The following is a 17,629-nucleotide window of genomic DNA, read 5'->3' as shown; positions in this document are numbered from 1 at the left end:
CTTGCGAAATTCTATGACCACTGGGTCAACACGATCACCCCTGGAAAAACAGTAAACACCCATCCGTGATCTGTCTTCTGGCACAAAATACAAAATTCCACATTTTTGTAGATAGAGCTTGAAACTTCTACAATAGGGTTCTCTAATACGCTAGATCTAATGGTGTGATTTTCGTTAATATTATATGACTTTAGGGGTGTTTCCTCCTATTTTCTAAAATAAAGCATAATTTTCTCAGGCTCATAACTTTTGATGGATAAAAATAAACTTGACGAAACGTATATATTTAAAATCAGCATAAATATGCGATTCTTTTGATGTAGCTATTGGTATAAAAATTCCATTTTTTTGTGTTTTAATTACTATTGAGCCGGGTCGCTCTTTACTACAGTTCCTTACCACGAGCTGTTTGATAGAAACTACAACTCTAAGAAACGAAGTTTTAATTCAACAATAAAAGCTAATATTCATGCCGATCCTAAATAAGTAAAATGTATAAAACTTTAAGCAGGTCATCATTCCTACCAGCAGATGAAAACTAGGAACAAACTTCTTCAAATAGAGGTGTGATGTTGATGGAAATTATGCAAAGAAATTCAACACGAGAACCCTGTATTGCGGAGGCAATATTTTAATTTGATTAAATAAAAAAAAACAAGTTTTTTAAATGAAAGTAAGTACCGACATTAAAACTTAAAACGAACAGAAATTACTCCGTATATGAAAGGGGCTTTTCCTTCTCAACGCCCCGCTCTTTACGCTAAAGTTTGACTCTTTCTCTTAACTCTACTTTTTAAAACAGTAAAAAACTTTAGCGTAAAGAGCGGGGCGTTGAGAAGGAAAAGCCCCTTTCATATACGGAGTAATTTCTGTTCGTTTTAAGTTTTAATGTCGCTCCTTACTTTCATTTAAAAAACTTGTTTTTTTTATTTAATTTCTGAACGTTTTTGAATCAATGCATGTTTTAATTTTGGCTCTCCGCAGAGGAATAATTAAAACAAAATATTTCTATTTATTTTTTTTTGGCTAAATGGCTTTCTCATAATTTTGATCGAATGATTTTGAGAAAAAAAGAGCGGGGAAGGAAGCCTAGTTGCCCTCCGATTTTCAGTTAGTTAAAAAGGCAACTAGAACTTTTAATTTTTTACAAATCTTTTCATAAGTAAAAGATATACGTAACTTATAAATTAGCTTACGTAAAGAACTTTTGTATTCTCATGTTTTTATTACATATATGAGGGGATTCGCCCCCTTGTCAGTACCTCGCTCTTTACACTAAAGCTTAAATTTTGTCCCAATTCATTAAGAATGACCCCTGAATCACAAAAGCCGCAGAATAAATAGTTGGAATTACTAAAAATACTTTAGCGTAAAGAGCGAGGTATTAGGAGGAGGTGAGCCCCTCATATGGGTAATAATTTCTGTTCATTTTAAGTTTTAATGCTGCTGCTTACTTCCAGCTGAAAAAAAAACTTTTCATAGTTATTTTTTCATTGTTTTTTTTTTAAGTAATGCTAGTACATCCTGCGCTCCCTTCATGGAAACTTTCTTCCCCCATGACAAATTCCTCGATGGAAAGTTCTCCCAGCATATCCCCCTCTTCACAACCCCTGCCTCCAACCAAAAAAATCCTCCTGAAAACGCCTGTACACTTCCCAATAACCATTACTATATGTAAGCACTGGTCAAAGTTTTGAACTTGTAACCCCTCCCACGGGGACTGTGGGGGAGTAAGTCGTCCCCAAAGACATAGTTATGAGGTTTTTCGACTACGCTGAATAAAATGGCTATCTCAGAATTTTGATCCGTTGACTTTTGGAAAATAATTAGCGTGGGAGGGGGCCTAGGTGCCCTCCAATTTTTTGGTCACTTAAAAAGGGCACTAGAACTTTTCATTTCCGTTAGAATGAGCCCTTTCGCAAAATTCTAGGACAACTGGGTCGATACGATCACCCCTTGGGGAAAAAAACAACAAAAAAACAAATAAACACGCATCCGTGATCTGCCTTCTGGCAAAAAATATAAAATTCCACATTTTTGTAGATAGGATCTTTGAAACTTCTACAGGAGGGTTATGTGATACGCTGAATCTGATGGTGTGATTTTCGTTAAGATTCTATGACTTTTAGAGGGTGTTTCCCCCTATTTTCGAAATAACGCAAATTTTCTCAGGCTCGTAACTTTTGATGGGTAAGACTAAACTTGATGAAACTTATATATTTAAAATCAGCATTAAAATGCGATTCTTTTGATGTAGCTATTGGTACCAAAATTCCATTTTTTAGAGTTTTGGTTACTATTGAGCCGGGTCGCTCCTTACTACAGTTCGTTACCACGAACTGTTTGACTAACTCTTCTTCATTCCAAAAAGGAAGTTCTCTAAATTCGCGTTCTTGAAGTGTTGCTGTGCTTCTATGCAAAAATTTGACTTTGAAGGAGGAGGAGGTAGTCCTCCACATATTTAGGATAATCCTGGGGTTGTTACTAAAAACGAGCAAAACTAACCGAAAAACAATTATTTTCAGGTGAAAATAAAGAGCAACATAAAAACTTAAACAAACATAAAATATTCAGTATTTAAGGGGGGCTGGCCACTCCTCAACCCCTCGCTCTTTGTACTAAAGTTTTAATTTCGAAGCTTTAACTTAAAGAGTGGATGGTTGAAGAGGGGAGAACCCTGTTTTATAGGGAATAACTTCTGCTCGTTAGAAATGTTGATGTGGCTCTTAAATTTAAGTTGAAAAAACCCATTTTTTCGTCTATTCACTCTCAACCCCTCCCACGAAGTCCCAGTTTCCTTTAACCCTTTCTCAAGACCTCCTCCCGCTTTTTTGGCACGACCTGCTTTTTCCTTTGGCCCCTGATGGATACGCTATTTTCTCTTATTGAATTAATCGACTAATTGTCGACACAAACATATTTTGGATATCACTGCGAAACATACGATTACCCAATCTTGCACTGAAAGATTTACTGAAAATTAATCTTCTTTTGTAGAATTGAAATTGTAAAATATAATTTATTGATTTCACGGTCAGTAAAAGACTACTGATAGCTCTATAAATTAGTATTTGATTTTTAGTCGGCTACTCATGGATTTTCAGCTTCTAATCTTAATTGTTGTACCGATATTCTATATAAAGCTAGTTTATCCGAATTATACAAATATTAGGAAATACTTAGAGCTAATTTATTTGAAACAGATTATTGAAAATATTTTGCATAAGCTGCTAAACACTAATTTTATTTGTTTTAAGTTTTGTTATCTACTTTAATTTTTTTTAAGTTAGTGCGGTATATATCTACTGCTATTACGTTAGTGTCGTATATATATACTACGTATATGCCAATTATCCTTAGACTTATAACCCTTCTTTTCTGTAGGCCTAGATTTTTTAAGAATTCTTTCGGCTATGATATTTTTAATGCCAAAGTTTAACAAGAAATGCGAAATCTAATGTCATATAAATTCTGGCTTCATTCGTTGTTATTAATTTGGAACCATAGACATTCTTTGTCTATGGTTGGAAGTCGACTTCTATACAGAAGTAGGGCCTAAGGGACCATCCAGATGTTAAGAATTTTGTAACCCTAAACAGGCTTGGTGTCTGAATGCGCAGGATCAGCGGATGTCATTGTCCTTTAAATTGCACTCCTGTCCCGTCAGTCTATAGCCTAGCTAGATCAAGGAGTATTGGCAGTCTGCCATACTCTTTGGTCTAAATCTGCAGTTATGTGTTTGCAGCAGATGGCTATGAACCTAGAAAGGCTCTTGTACAGAGGAACCTTCTAACGCAAGGCTGAAACACATCCCATGGGTAAGTTTTATTGGATAAATTCTTACCAATAATTGTTTAGATTAGGGGCTATTGCGAAGGAAACATGTTGACTAAACAATTTTTACTTCCTAATATGCTGAATAGCCTAATCTTAGCTAACAAATTCTGACTACAGCTCTGATATATTTTACCCGGCAAAATTTTACTTTTGTAACTCCTTGGTTAGGAAAATGAAGCGGTAAAATTCTGGTTAATTGACTTCTTGCTATCTCAGAAAGGGTTTAGGTTAGGAAAATGAAACTTTCACGGATGGGTCTACAGGCTAAAGTGTATCCCGGGAAGGTATTTTAAAGTACCAAACTCCACTTCTTCTCCCTCTAGAGGGCCCTGAAATTTGCCTACATGACAGGTCTATTAACTATTGAAATTTTGACAAAACAACATGTTAACTTAATTTTCAGTTACTAGTTGCTTTTTCTCTGCCTTTAGTTCTGAAAATGCAATACCTGTTATTTGAGTAGAATTTAGAGCCATATCAATGTTTTTTTTTCAAAATCTAGGAAATGTATTTGCACATCTTTAAAACCATATAAATTGGGATTAAGCAAAGTTGTGAAGCTGAAAACAATTTTGTTGTACTTCAAACAAGCAGAAGACTTCACACTATTACTGTACATTACAAAATGAGTTTTATGGCTATACTTCGAGTGACGCTGTTTAAGTGTGGTCGATATAATACGTAAGTACCCAAGAGGGAAGTTCGTAAAGGTGTCAGCCCAAGGCCAAATCATTTAGCTGTACTTATCGGTTATTGGAAACACATTCAAGAATTACTCTTTGGTTTCATGTTAGAAAACCGGTTTTATAGCTACAAAAACAAGTATTGGATGATACTCCATTACATTGGACCTGCATAATTTGGACTACGTGTCTGCACATTAGGGGTGGAGGTGGGGGTTAGGTTGGTTTATGGTAGGTTTCCATAATTTTGCTCTAAAGTATTATTTTATCATCATGTTTCGTTATTTTTCAGTTGGACTAACTTAACTTCACTTTTTGGGTCTTTCCAATATCTAACAGGTGCGTATTTTGCCAAACTTACTTGGAGAGCACCATTTTTAATTAGCCATTCTAGTTTAGCTGCTTTTTGCTATCTCGAAAAGGGCTTAGGTTTGGAAAATGAAACTTTCAGCAGTGAATCCAAGAATAAAAACATACATTGGGAAGATATTGCCAAGCTTCTATGTTAACCCTCTTTGGGGGTCCTAAGTCTTATAAACTTGCCTACTTGACAAGTCCTATACCTGTTGAGATTCTGACAAAATGACATTTTATCTTAATTTTCAGTTGACATTTTCTTTCTCTCAGGTTTTTAGTTCTGTAAATGCAATTCCTGCTATTTGAGTAGAACTTTAAGACATATCAACGTTTTTTTTTCATCTAATTTAGAAAATGTATTGGCAGATCTTTGAAACCTCGTAAATTGAAATTGAGCAAGTTTATGAAGCTGCAAATGGTTTTCTTGTACTTCATTTAAGCTTAAGATCTTTTGCAGGGTTTTATTTTTATAATACAACAATTTTTTAAAGTCGTCAAAGATCAGGACCCTCTAGAGGGCGAAGGAGCAGATGTGGGTAGGCTACTTCAAAATACCTTCTTGGGACATGCTTTGGTATTTCTGTCTTATAGCCACCACACTCAAGAAGTGAAGTGAATCCTGATGAAACATACCTCAGTATGATGAAAGTAAAATATTTTTTTTTAACAAGATTATGGAAATAAGGCCCGATAACACTTTATAATATCCTAAACTTACATAACCTAACCAAACCAAAATACCAACTAAATATTTAATTAAAATATAGCTAGTCTAAAATACAGTTCCCCACTGAGCCGGAACTAATCGTCTGGTTTAAAGACCATGAAAACCAATTATTGCCTCATGTTTGGGTTGAGTGTGGTGGCTTTAAGACACAAGTACCCATGCTTTAGTCTGTAGACCCATCTCTGAAAGTTTCATTTTCCTAACATAACGCCTTTTCAGAATAGCAAAAATTAGCTAAACTAGGGTTTTAACCCCAACCCCCTCCCCTCAAAATAAACCTATTTTGTCGAAAACGACCGAGAAAACGGCACAGAGAAAACGTAGTATTATTTTGTCGATTACGAGCGATAGATCATACTTTAATAGAAAATTCGCCATTTTAAGAGCTCAAAAAGTGCTTAAATTTGAATTAGCGGTAGAAACGATTATTTTATTCGTAAAGAACATAAAAAAGACATCGAGTGGTATGTTCACTTTATCGCTAAGTCAATTATATGAACTGCAAAAAGTTTACCCCTGGCTCCACTCCTTATCCCTTTAGAGGGTCCTGACCTTTAAAACCTTTGTGTTATAAAAGTGAAAACTTGCAAAATAAAACTTCTGCTTAAATGAAGTAGGCTAAAACAAAAGGTAAAATTCTAGTTGATTGACTTTTAGCTATCTCGGAAAGGGTTTAGGTTAGGAAAATGAAACTTTCAGGGATGGGTTTACAGGCTAAAGTATGTCTCGGGAAGGTATTTTGAAGTACCTACCTCTTCTCCTTCTCCCTCTAGAGGGCCCAGAAATTTTCCTACATGACCTATTGAAATTTTGACAAAACAACATTTTACCTTGATTTTCAGTTACCAGTTGCCCTTTCTCTGCCTTTAGTTCTGAAAAAGGTAAAATGTTGTTTTGTCAAAATTTCAATTGGTCCTGTCAAATTTAGGAAATGTATTTGCATATCTTTAAAACTTGGGAAATCTTGGAAAACGCTTAGAGTTGAGGGATCGGGATGAAACTTGGTGGGAAGAATGTGCACAAGTTCTAGATACGTGATTGACATAACCGGACTGAAATCCGCTCTCTTTGGGGAAGTTGGGGGGGGGGTGTTAATTCGGAAAAATTAGAAAACATGAAGTATTTTTAACTTACGAACGGGTCACCGGATCTTAATGAAATTAGATATTTAGAAGGAGCTCATGTCTCAGACCTCTTATTTTAAATTCCGACTAGATCTGGTGACATTCGGGGGGGGGGGGGGGAGTTGGAGAGGGAAACTGGAAATCTTGGAAAACGCTTAGAGTGGAGAGATCGGGATTAAAATTGGTGGGTAGAATAAGCAAATGTCGTAGATACATGATTGACGTAACCGGACTGGATCCACTCTATTTGGGGGGGGGGGGTAAAGGGGTCCATTGGCGAGTTTGGTGCTTCTGGACGTGCCAGGACGATGAAAATCGGTAGGCGTGTCAGGGACCTCCACAAATTGACTTGATAAAGTCGTTTTCACCAATTCGACCATCTGGGGGACTGCAGGGAGAGGAAAAATTAGAAAAAATGAGGTATTTTTAACTTACGAGTGGGTGATCGGATCTTGATGAAATTTTACATTTAGAAGAACCTCGTGTCTAAGAGCTCTTATTTTAAATCCCGACTGGCATTAAGCCTCTGATTTTCCTTTTAAATCAATCGATTGATTTTAGAATTTTGCTAGAGCTCATGCCATATGAGCTCTTGGCTCTTCCGACCTCGTCACAAGTGTCATGTGAGCTCTGGTTCTATTAGTGAGCTTGACCTGTTTGAAGGAACATAGGCCTTGATTGAAAACAGAGACTAATCTTTTTACTTTTTACTATAATCTTATTGCCTATCAGCTTATTCATCCGCCCGCGATCTTGTTACTTTTTAATAATAATAATTACTTTATTTCAATATAGGCCTAATTAAGTTAATATTCAATTAATTTTATAATTATATTATTATTAAAATAGTGGTAATAGTATATTGTTATTGTAATAATATGATTAGTTTAATTATAAAAATCATAATTTAAGGGATTTGATAAATTTCTAAATAATCCCTAAATGATTAGGAGGGAAATTTTGTTCAAAATATCTAAGCAAAGTTATAAACAGAAAGGTCAAAAGTTTAAATAAAAAGGTCCAGTGGGTCCACATATTCAGCACACAGAGGAATTTTTAGCATGCCTCTGATTTTCTACAACGCGTAATATGTCCAGTATTTCCAGAACGTATATTAGCCTATGGGAATAAATTTTAATTTGTTATACTGTAATATTAGCGTCACATTTATAATCCTCAAGGTAATCTAACCCATCCATGCTACATTCTATATTTGAAACTATCTCTGCCGTGGAATCAGTTTGATCAAGAAATTCGGTATTTTTACAGGCTATTATAGCCACCCCACTCAAGCAATTAGGTTAATCCTTATGAAATGCCAAAATACGAGACTTATGATGCCGTCAACAGCGAATTATATCAAGGCAGGACGGGTTCTCAAGGAATCTTCCTATATCTCCCATGTTACTGCTTTCTAGGGCTATAATCAGAAACGTTGTAGCAACATCAATAACAGATACAGTTTGCCTTTTGGTCAACTGGACATCCCAATCATGACATCCCAGAAGTTTCCTCCTGGTATGATCAGGCATTCCAGAAATATTTCTGATACGCCCATATCCGCAATCTGTATGCACAATTGCACACAGTATGTTTTGGTTTAGTTCAAATTTCCCCTCCACGTTTCCTCATATATTTTTTTCAGTATTCTCAGTCTTAGTAGTACTCCTAACAGAAGTATTACTTTTAATGATAGTAGTGGTAGTAGTAATAGTACTTGTGGTAGCAGTAGAAGCAGCAGTAGTTGTAGTAGTAGTAGTAGCATGCAAATGTTACCTTTGGTTCAATTCATCATCTCCCTTGGCATTTCCTAAAAATTCGTCTCTTCCAAATCACTTTTGACTCTTAAAAAGGGAACTATAGCTTCCAATTTAAAATCAAATGAGATTAGTCTGAATATAATACGACCACCCATTCCATAAGAACCCTATGTGCCCCCAGGGTACGACTTAAAGCCCTTGTTCCAGGGCCCTGAGGGTTGTGCCAAGCCTGGAGGCATTGTTATATTCTTTGGACTATTTTAAACAGTTGCCATGGCGCGATTGTAATCACATACATTTGGCGAAAAGAGGGGTAGTTAGAAGGGGGAGAGGACTAGTTGACCTCCATCATTATTGACTCTTAAAAGGGAACTAGAACTTCCAATTTCAACCAAATGAGCCCCCTCTTAAAGTTCATACAACCATCTCTTCCAAAAGAACCGTAAATGCCCCAGGGGTATAACATACAACCCTCACCCTTAGGCTCCGGTGGTTTGTATCAACCTCAAAAACCTTATTCTATGATCTTAGGACTATTTTGAATAAAAAGCGTGTCTCAAAACACATATTGGATGCATCTCAGGAAAACACGATTGTTTGTGTGTGTGGGGGGGGGGGTGGCTAGCGGCGCTCTTATCACTTTGACTCTTATATATGGTACTAGAACTTCTGATTACCAATCCAATGAGTCTCCTCCAAAGCATATACGACTACTCCTTCTATAAGAACCTTATATGCCCACAGGGCATAACTTGCAACCCTTACCCTGAGAGCTTAAGGGGGGGGGGGCCTTCCTCACAGACATAATTTTTGGACCTTCAACTATGATAAACAAAATTGTTATGTTTAAAATCGATTGGTGGTATTAAAACGATGTGTGTGTGTGGGGGGGGTGGTTGCTCCCAAATCACTTTGACTCTTAAAAAGGGCACTATAACTTCCAATTTCAAATCAAATGAGCCTCATCCGAAGTTTATACGACCATTCATTCCATAGAAACTTTATATGTCATCATGGTACATTTTGCAATTCTATCCCCAGGGTGGTGGGGGGTTGTGTCAATCCTAGAGGCTTTATTATATATTCTTCGGACTATTTTGAACAAAATTACCATCTCATAATTTTAATCATATCCGTTTGGTTAAAAGAGAGGTTGTCTGAAGGGGGGGGGCTGAGAGCTTACCCTGAGAGCTTAAGGGGGGGGGGGTCTTCCTCACAGACATAATTTTTGGACCTTCAACTATGATAAACAAAATTGTTATGTTTAAAATCGATTGGTGGTATTAAAACGATGTGTGTGTGTGGGGGGGGGGGGTTGCTCCCAAATCACTTTGACTCTTAAAAAGGGCACTATAACTTCCAATTTCAAATCAAATGAGCCTCATCCGAAGTTTATACGACCATTCATTCCATAGAAACTTTATATGTCATCATGGTACATTTTGCAATTCTATCCCCAGGGTGGTGGGGGGTTGTGTCAATCCTAGAGGCTTTATTATATATTCTTCGGACTATTTTGAACAAAATTACCATCTCATAATTTTAATCATATCCGTTTGGTTAAAAGAGAGGTTGTCTGAAGGGGGGGGGCTAAATGCCCTTTAGGCTCTTAAAAGGAAACTAGAGCTTCCGATTTTCAACCAAATGAGCCTCCTACTGAGTTCAGGGTACGAACAAGGAAAGAATATAAAGGTCTCGGTCATAAAGCACTGAAGTGTCTGTTGCCTTTCCAAAGCTTAGTACCTACTCAGAGGGCATTTTCATAGTTTGCATTTATCTAACAGTTCGTGGTAACGAACTGTAGTAAGGAGCGACCCGACTCAATAGTAACCTAAATTCTAAAAAATGAAATTTTGATACCAATAGCTACATCAAAAGAATCGCATTTTAATGCTGATTTTAAAAGTTTCATCAAGTTTAGTCTTACCCATCAAAAGTTACGAGCCTGAGAAAATTTGCTTAATTTTAGAAAATAGGGGGAAACACCCCCTAAAAGAATCTTGTAAAATCCCTCATAGAATCTTAACGAAAACCACACCATCAGATTCAGCTATCAGAGAACCCTATTGTAGAAGTTCCAAGCTCCTATCTACAAAAATGTGGAATTTTGTATTTTTTGCCAGAAGGCAGATCACGGATGCGTGTTTATTTGTTGTTTTTTTTTCAGGGGTGATCGTATCGACCCATTGGTCCTAGAATGTTGCGAGAGGGCTCATTCTAACGGAAATGAAAAGTTCTAGTGCCTTTTTTAAGTGACCAAAGAAACTGAGGGGCACCTAGGCCCCCTCCCACGCTGATTATTTTCCCAAAGTCAACGGATCAAAATTCTGAGATAGCCATTTTATTCAACGTAGTCGAAAAACCTTATAACTATGTCTTTGGGAATGACTTACTCCCCCACAGTCCCCGTGGGAGAGGCTACAAGTTACAAACTTTGACCAGTGCTTAGATGTAGTAATGGTTATTGGGAAGTGTACAGACGTTTTCAGGGGGATTTTTTGGTTGGGGGAGGGGTTAAGAAGAAGAGGATATGTTGGGGGAATTTTCCATCGAGTAATTTGTCATGGGGAAGAAAATTTCCATGAAGGGAGCGCAGGATTTTCTAGCATTATTAAAAAAAAAACAATGAAAAAACAAATATGAAAAAGTTTTTTCAACTGGAAGTAAGCAGCAGCGTTAAAACTTAAAACGAACAGAAATTATTACGCATATGAGGGGCTCACCTCCTCCTAATACATCGCTCTTTACGATAAAGTATTTTTAGTAATCTCAACTATTTATTCTACGGCTTTTGTGATTCAGGGGTCATTCTTAATGAATTGGGACAAAATTTAAGGACAAAATTGGGACAAAAATAAAAAAATTTAGTGTAAAGAGCGAGGTACTGACGAGGGGGTGAACCCCCTCATAGATGTAATAAGAACATGAGAATACAAAAGTTCGTTACGTAAGCTAATTTATAAGTTACGTATATCTTTTACTAATAAAAACATTCGTAGAAAATTAAAAAGTTCTAGTTGCCTTTTTAAGGAACCAAAAAATCGGAGGGCAACTAGATTTCCTCCCCCACTCCTTTTTTTCTCAAAATCATTCGATCAAAACTATGAGAAAGCCATTTAGCCAAAAAAAATTGCAAATTTCGTTTTAATTATTCCTCTGCGGGGAGCAAAATCAAAACATGCGTTGATTCAAAAACGTTCAGAAATTAAATTTAAAAAAACAAGTTTTTTTTACCTGAAAGTAAGGATTGACATTAAAACTTAAAACGAACAGAAACTACTTCGTATATGAAAGGGGCTGCTTCCTCATCAACGCCCCGCTCTTTACGCTAAAGTTTGACTCTTCTTTTTAAAACAGAAAAAAAATTTAGTGTAAAGAGCGGGGCGTTGATGAGGAAGCAGTCCCTTTCATATAGGAAGTAATTTCTGTTCGCTTTAAGTTTTAATGTCGCTCCTTACTTTCAATTAAAAAACTTGTTTTTTATTTAATCAAAAACAAACACGGAAATAAACTTAATGCAGCTCCAGATTAAAGGTTCAACATATGATCATTTGGTCCACATCAAACAGTTCGTGGTAACGAACTGTAAGGAAGCTGCGACCCGGCTCAGTAGTAACCGAAACTAAAAAACGAATTTTGATACCAATAGATATATAAAAAGAATTGGATTTTTGCGCTGATTTTAAACAAAGAAGTTTTATCAAGTTTTGTCTTACCCATCAAAGATTACCAGCCTTTGAAAATTTGCCTGATTTCCGAAAAAAGGGGATAACATCTCCTAAAATTCATAATGAAAATCACACCATCAGATTCAGCAAATAGCATTTCCATGCTCTTTGTTTACCCGAAAAAAAGACTACGAGTAGGTAAGTCTTTCCAATAAAATTGTATCCCTCACCCCCACTTTTGCTCGGACAAACTCCCAGGATGAACTTTTTGTTCATCTTTTGTTTCACTTCTAACAGGCAAAAAACTATTTGTAAAATTTAATATAAGTATAGCTAGAAATAGTAGAAATAAGAGGAAATTACTCGTTATTACCTATTTAAAAAAAAAAACACGGCTTTTTTAAACTCCACACGACTTTCAAAGCTTTCAAGTCTTAAACATAAGGCCTAATACCTCTTTCTGGAATAATTCTACTTATTTTATGAAATGAAACTAATTTGAGGAATTTTCCTCTCATTTTTATTTAGCTTATGAGTGGTTGTTAACAATGTACATAATGCTCATGTAGTATTTACGGAATGCTTACCTTTCATTTATAGTAACTGTAATGCCTCTATTGTATAATCTAAGTTATTTTGTTTAATCAAGCAACTATTTTTTTCTTTACTATAGAGATAATTCATTCTACAGTGTGCAGCATTGATGGTATGACTCAATTGAAACGCTAATACCCAAAACTAATCGTTGTGGTGAAAAGGCTGACAGAGAAGGCTGCAGAAGAATTAATTGCTGGCATTTGGCGTTGCAGCTCCTGTAGAAAAGCGGAGAAATCAATTTTGATGCTAGATCTACATTCAGACACTGGTTGTGAAGAACTCTGGCCAACATAGTGCGATATTTGTCTGCGGTAGTTCGTTATTACTGAAATTTGGTTGCTTATTTTATGAAACACCAAACCAAGTGACAAGAAGATATGTCATTTGCTTGCGAGAATATATTGGTGATATGAGACAACATCTAAGTTTAGAAGGTTTCTTTTCACCAAACATTTCTGAATTAGATTTACAAGGGAGTACATCACCAGTTGGTTCACAGGATCCACCCACAAGCGTTTGCTTGTATTTATTTGGATTAGAAGCAAAAGGCTTAAAGAAGCTGAAAACAGTTTTGAATAGTCGCTTGCATGCTGAAAAGTCTAGAAAATCAGAAAGACAACCGAGAATTTACAGGAGGAAAAAACTGTATAAATGTGATGTTTGTAAGAAGAGTTTTTCTGTTATAAGCTCTTTGAATACGCACCATGGAGGGCATACAGGTTAAAAACCATTTAAGTGGGATGTATGTCAGCAGAGTTTTTATGTATCTAGTATTTTGAATAGGCATCAAAGGGTGCATACAGTTGAGAAACTCTTTAAGTGTGATGTGCTTAAGAAGAGTTTTTTTTTAACTGAGCTTCTCGAATCCGTAGAGTGAACTAAACTCAGATAGGAAATCATTGAAATGTAATTTACTCGAGAAAATATTCAACTGAAGTCAGTTTTAAAACTTTGTCTGAAGACCCATTCTTGGAGAAATCTGTTAGGATGGAGTATATGATATAAACTTTCAAGACAGAAGTGATTTACATAGAAAGAAGACTTGATATGCAGTTAGAGGTGTCCATAGGAGCTTTACTTAGACATCAATGAATAAACCAGGGAGCAATTTGTGTATGAGGTGTGCAAACAGTTTTTTGGCTAGTGAAGTTTTATTTTTCATTCAATAAACTCTGTACTTATAAAACTACACAAGCAGAAATATAGAAGTTTTTAGTTCGCAATAAAAAATATTTTCGTGTCAGTGATTTAAGTGTTTTATGATGAAAATTTCCAAGACAAAAGTGATATAAAAGAAGGAAACTTGATTGGGAATTAAGGCTGTCTGTTACAAGCTAATTCTCAGATCTGTGTCATAGCTTTGGTCATGCATCAGTGTAATAGAAGACATCAAGATCGATAGCAACAAGAGCATCTGCAATGTTTAGAGAGTATGATTATCATGATTTTCAACATTCCAAAAATTACATAGGAAACCAAACTAATGCTTGGAGAGAAGCCAACATTGTTCATTTCACAGATTAAGATTGAAAAGCCTAAAGGAAAAAGAGAGAAAGAGCAATAGAGACAAAGGATATTCATCCGGTTATAACAAAAAGTAAAAGGAAGTATGGTACCTAATTCCTGTATCTTTCAGAAAATGTTCTTTTTTTTATTAAGAGCTTTAATAAGAAATAATGTGATTAAGTTATGATCATAACTCCCGGTAATTCAGTAGTTTGTTGTCATTATTCTCATAAGCAAATAAAAATACTTACTTTGAATTAGATTTTAATTTGCATTAAATTTGATTATAATTTTTGAATTTGGTTTCTTTTTATTTTTATATCCTTTAACAATTTTATCATCCTCATATTAAAAGAAGTAATACAAATTTAGTAATTTAAAAATATAATAAAATGCATCTCATGAACCCAACTTCTTTTCCTATTAAAAAACATTTCTATAAATAAATATAAAAAGGTGCATGTTTTGTATATTGTCTAATGCTATATGTTTTATTGTGTCTGGCCTATGCTGTTTCATTTCCTTTTAATTGTTGTTATTTTTATTCAATCAACGTTATTTTTGCCCGCTCTTCCCAAGAACTTACTTTTGCTTTGTTTTGAATTATTTTTTCGTCTGACTAACTTTCTTTCTTGTCCCCCCTCCTCTTCCTCTTACTTAAGAAATTATTTTATTCCAAACTAAACACCCATGTATTTCTGCTTATATGTTGGTATAAGATCTGCTTAATATTTTTGTACATAACTGGTTATTAACTTGTATGCACATGCTTACATAGCAATTGTAAGCACTGTAGGCTTATAAGCAATAGTATATTGTTCATAAAAAAGCATGGTTTATTGAATGAAAGATAAATTTTACTGTCTGGAAGACCTTTTTTTGCCTACCTTGTACACAAATAGCTGCAATCATTAATCTGATTCAGACTTAATAATTAACTTGTAATTGATAACTTTAATTCTCCACCAAGCCTTCTTTCAAAGAAAATCATTTATCAACAAGTTCTTATTATAAACTCTAAACTAGCAATCTAACTAATCTAAACTAAACTCATCTCTCTGCAGCCTTTAATGCATATTCCAAGAGCTCAGTTGAGAAAAACTCTTCTTGCATACATCACACTTAAAGGGTTTCTCACCTGTGTGCACTCTTTGATGCTTATTCAAATTGCTCAACACTGAAAAGCTCTTCTGACATAGATCACATTTAAATGGTTTCTAACCTGTATGCACTCTATGGTGCATATTCAAAGAGCTCATCACAGAAAAGCTCTTCTTACATATATCACACTTATATGGTTTTTTCCTCCTGTGTATTCTCTGATGTCTTTCTAATTTTCTATGTTTTTTAGTACGCAAGTGACTATTCAAATGTTTGCTAGTTGTTGCCTTTTGCTTCAAATTACGATAAATTTAAGAAAACGCTTATAGACCGATTCTGTGAAACAGCTGGTGATGCATTCCCCTGTAGGTCTCATTTGAACATGTTTGGTGAAAAGTGACCTTGTAAACTTAGATGTTGTCTCATATCACCAATACATTCTTGTAAAGAAATGGAACATCTTCTTGATAATCCCTTTTGCTGTTCTAGGAAATGAGTAACAAAAATTTCTGTAATATACAAACTACTGCAGGACAGATATCGCACTCTATTGGTGAAAGTTCTTCACAACTGGTGTCTATTTTCAGATCTAGCATCAAAAATGATTTTTCTGCTTTTCCACAGGAGCTGCAACGCCCGGTGCCAGCTGTCAATTCTTATATAACCTCCTAACCTCCCAGCCTTTTCTCCACAACGATTAGCTTTGTATTTTAGGGTTTCTATTGAGTCATACCGTCATTGCACACTGTAGAATATATTGTTTCTATAGTAAAAAAAAAAAAAAAAAAAAAAAAAAAAAAAAAAAAAAAAAAAAAAAAAAAAAAAAAAGTTCATCTTAATAAAATAAAAAACTAGAGAAATTATGGTAAATATAAATCGAATGCGAGTATTTATAGATATATGACGTTTTGGGTCTTAAATCTAGAATAATTATAATTAGCATAATAATAAAAAAAAAAAAACAGTTTATCTTAATAAAATGAAAACTAGAGAAATTATGGTAAATATTAATCGAATGCGAGTATTTATAGATATTGGACGATTTGGGTCTTAAATTTAGAATAATTATAATTAGAATAATAAAAAAAAGAAGTTCAAAAGTAGCATGGAATAATATATATTATAAATCCCCCTCCGCTGTCACTGTGTGTTCCTGGTTCAGGGTATAACATTGGTCGAACTAATGTAAAATGTGAACATTGACCAATGTCTTGGTAGATTCTAATTCATTCTTGTTACAGTGTCCTTGCCTTGTTTGTATTTTTCTATGTTTATCCTTTCAATTAATAAGCGTTGCTTACTAGCTTTTTCTGTGTGACATTAAAATAGGTTTTTATTATAAAATGAGGCTATTTCGTCTCTGTATTGTGAATCAAGCTAAATTCTTCTTTTGTATGTATGTTCTTAGAAAAATAAATTCTTGGAACCATGATTTTAGCCAGGACTTCTACTTAGGGATGTTTGTTCAACACAGGGATCCAGGATTTTTTTTCAGCGGGGGGCGCAAAATATTTTACCCCAATATACTTGCAAACAAATAAAGAAGTGCCAGCAGTTTTAAAGGGAACCTCAACGATTATACGCTGTAGGTAGGTTGTGAAAATAGTCGTAAATTTAGTCTAAAATCTACTGAGGGTTAAAGTTCTAATAAATCTGTTGAAATTAAAATGATGTAAAAATATTGACACAATAAACAAAAAATTATAGAAATCATCCCGCCATAAAAAAAAAAAGTTCATCCTCTACGAAAAATATGATATTTGATATGACAACATGATATTATCCCAAAATCCACCACTACTTCAGGGGAAGGCGCACCCCCCCCCACCTGGATCCACCACTGGTTCAATAGGAAAGGGTTTCCAACATGGCAACGTTTTTTTCGATCATTACACGTCCTTGTTCCAAAGTGAGCTCAACCTAGAAAAAGGAACTGAAAAATATTAAGGTTGCCCATATGGACCAGCTTTATTCTCTAGCAGATTGAGAACTACGTCCGTAAGTACTTGGAAAACAATTTTTTATTCTATCTCCTCTTGAGATCAAAATAATGTATGTAAAAATACCTTGTTGTTCTGGCAAAGTGTGACGGATTGTTTCAATATATTCTCGCACCAAATTGGGAAAAATATGGTGCATTGAAACCAAATTTGGTAAAATTACTTGTATGTAATCTAAATTTTCCGCACATTGTAGAAATATCTTAATGTATTTGATCAATAGGATACGAATAGCCTAAGTCGCACCATTTCAGTACATTCTTACACTA

General features: G+C 35.1%; 1 long non-coding RNA gene across 1 annotated transcript; it reads left to right on the top strand.

Moving 5' to 3' along the window:
- Positions 1-3,425: 3,425 nt before the first annotated feature.
- LOC136029032 (uncharacterized) lies at positions 3,426-16,792 on the top strand. Its single transcript, XR_010617956.1, has 2 exons — positions 3,426-3,818; positions 12,830-16,792. It is a non-coding gene; the product is annotated as an uncharacterized LOC136029032 (long non-coding RNA).
- Positions 16,793-17,629: the final 837 nt, after the last annotated feature.

This window comes from Artemia franciscana, chromosome 7 (genome assembly GCF_032884065.1).
Source record: "Artemia franciscana chromosome 7, ASM3288406v1, whole genome shotgun sequence".
Lineage (NCBI taxonomy): Eukaryota > Metazoa > Arthropoda > Branchiopoda > Anostraca > Artemiidae > Artemia > Artemia franciscana.
Note: the sequence above shows the minus strand (reverse complement) of the source record. Positions and strands in the feature narration are given on the sequence as shown.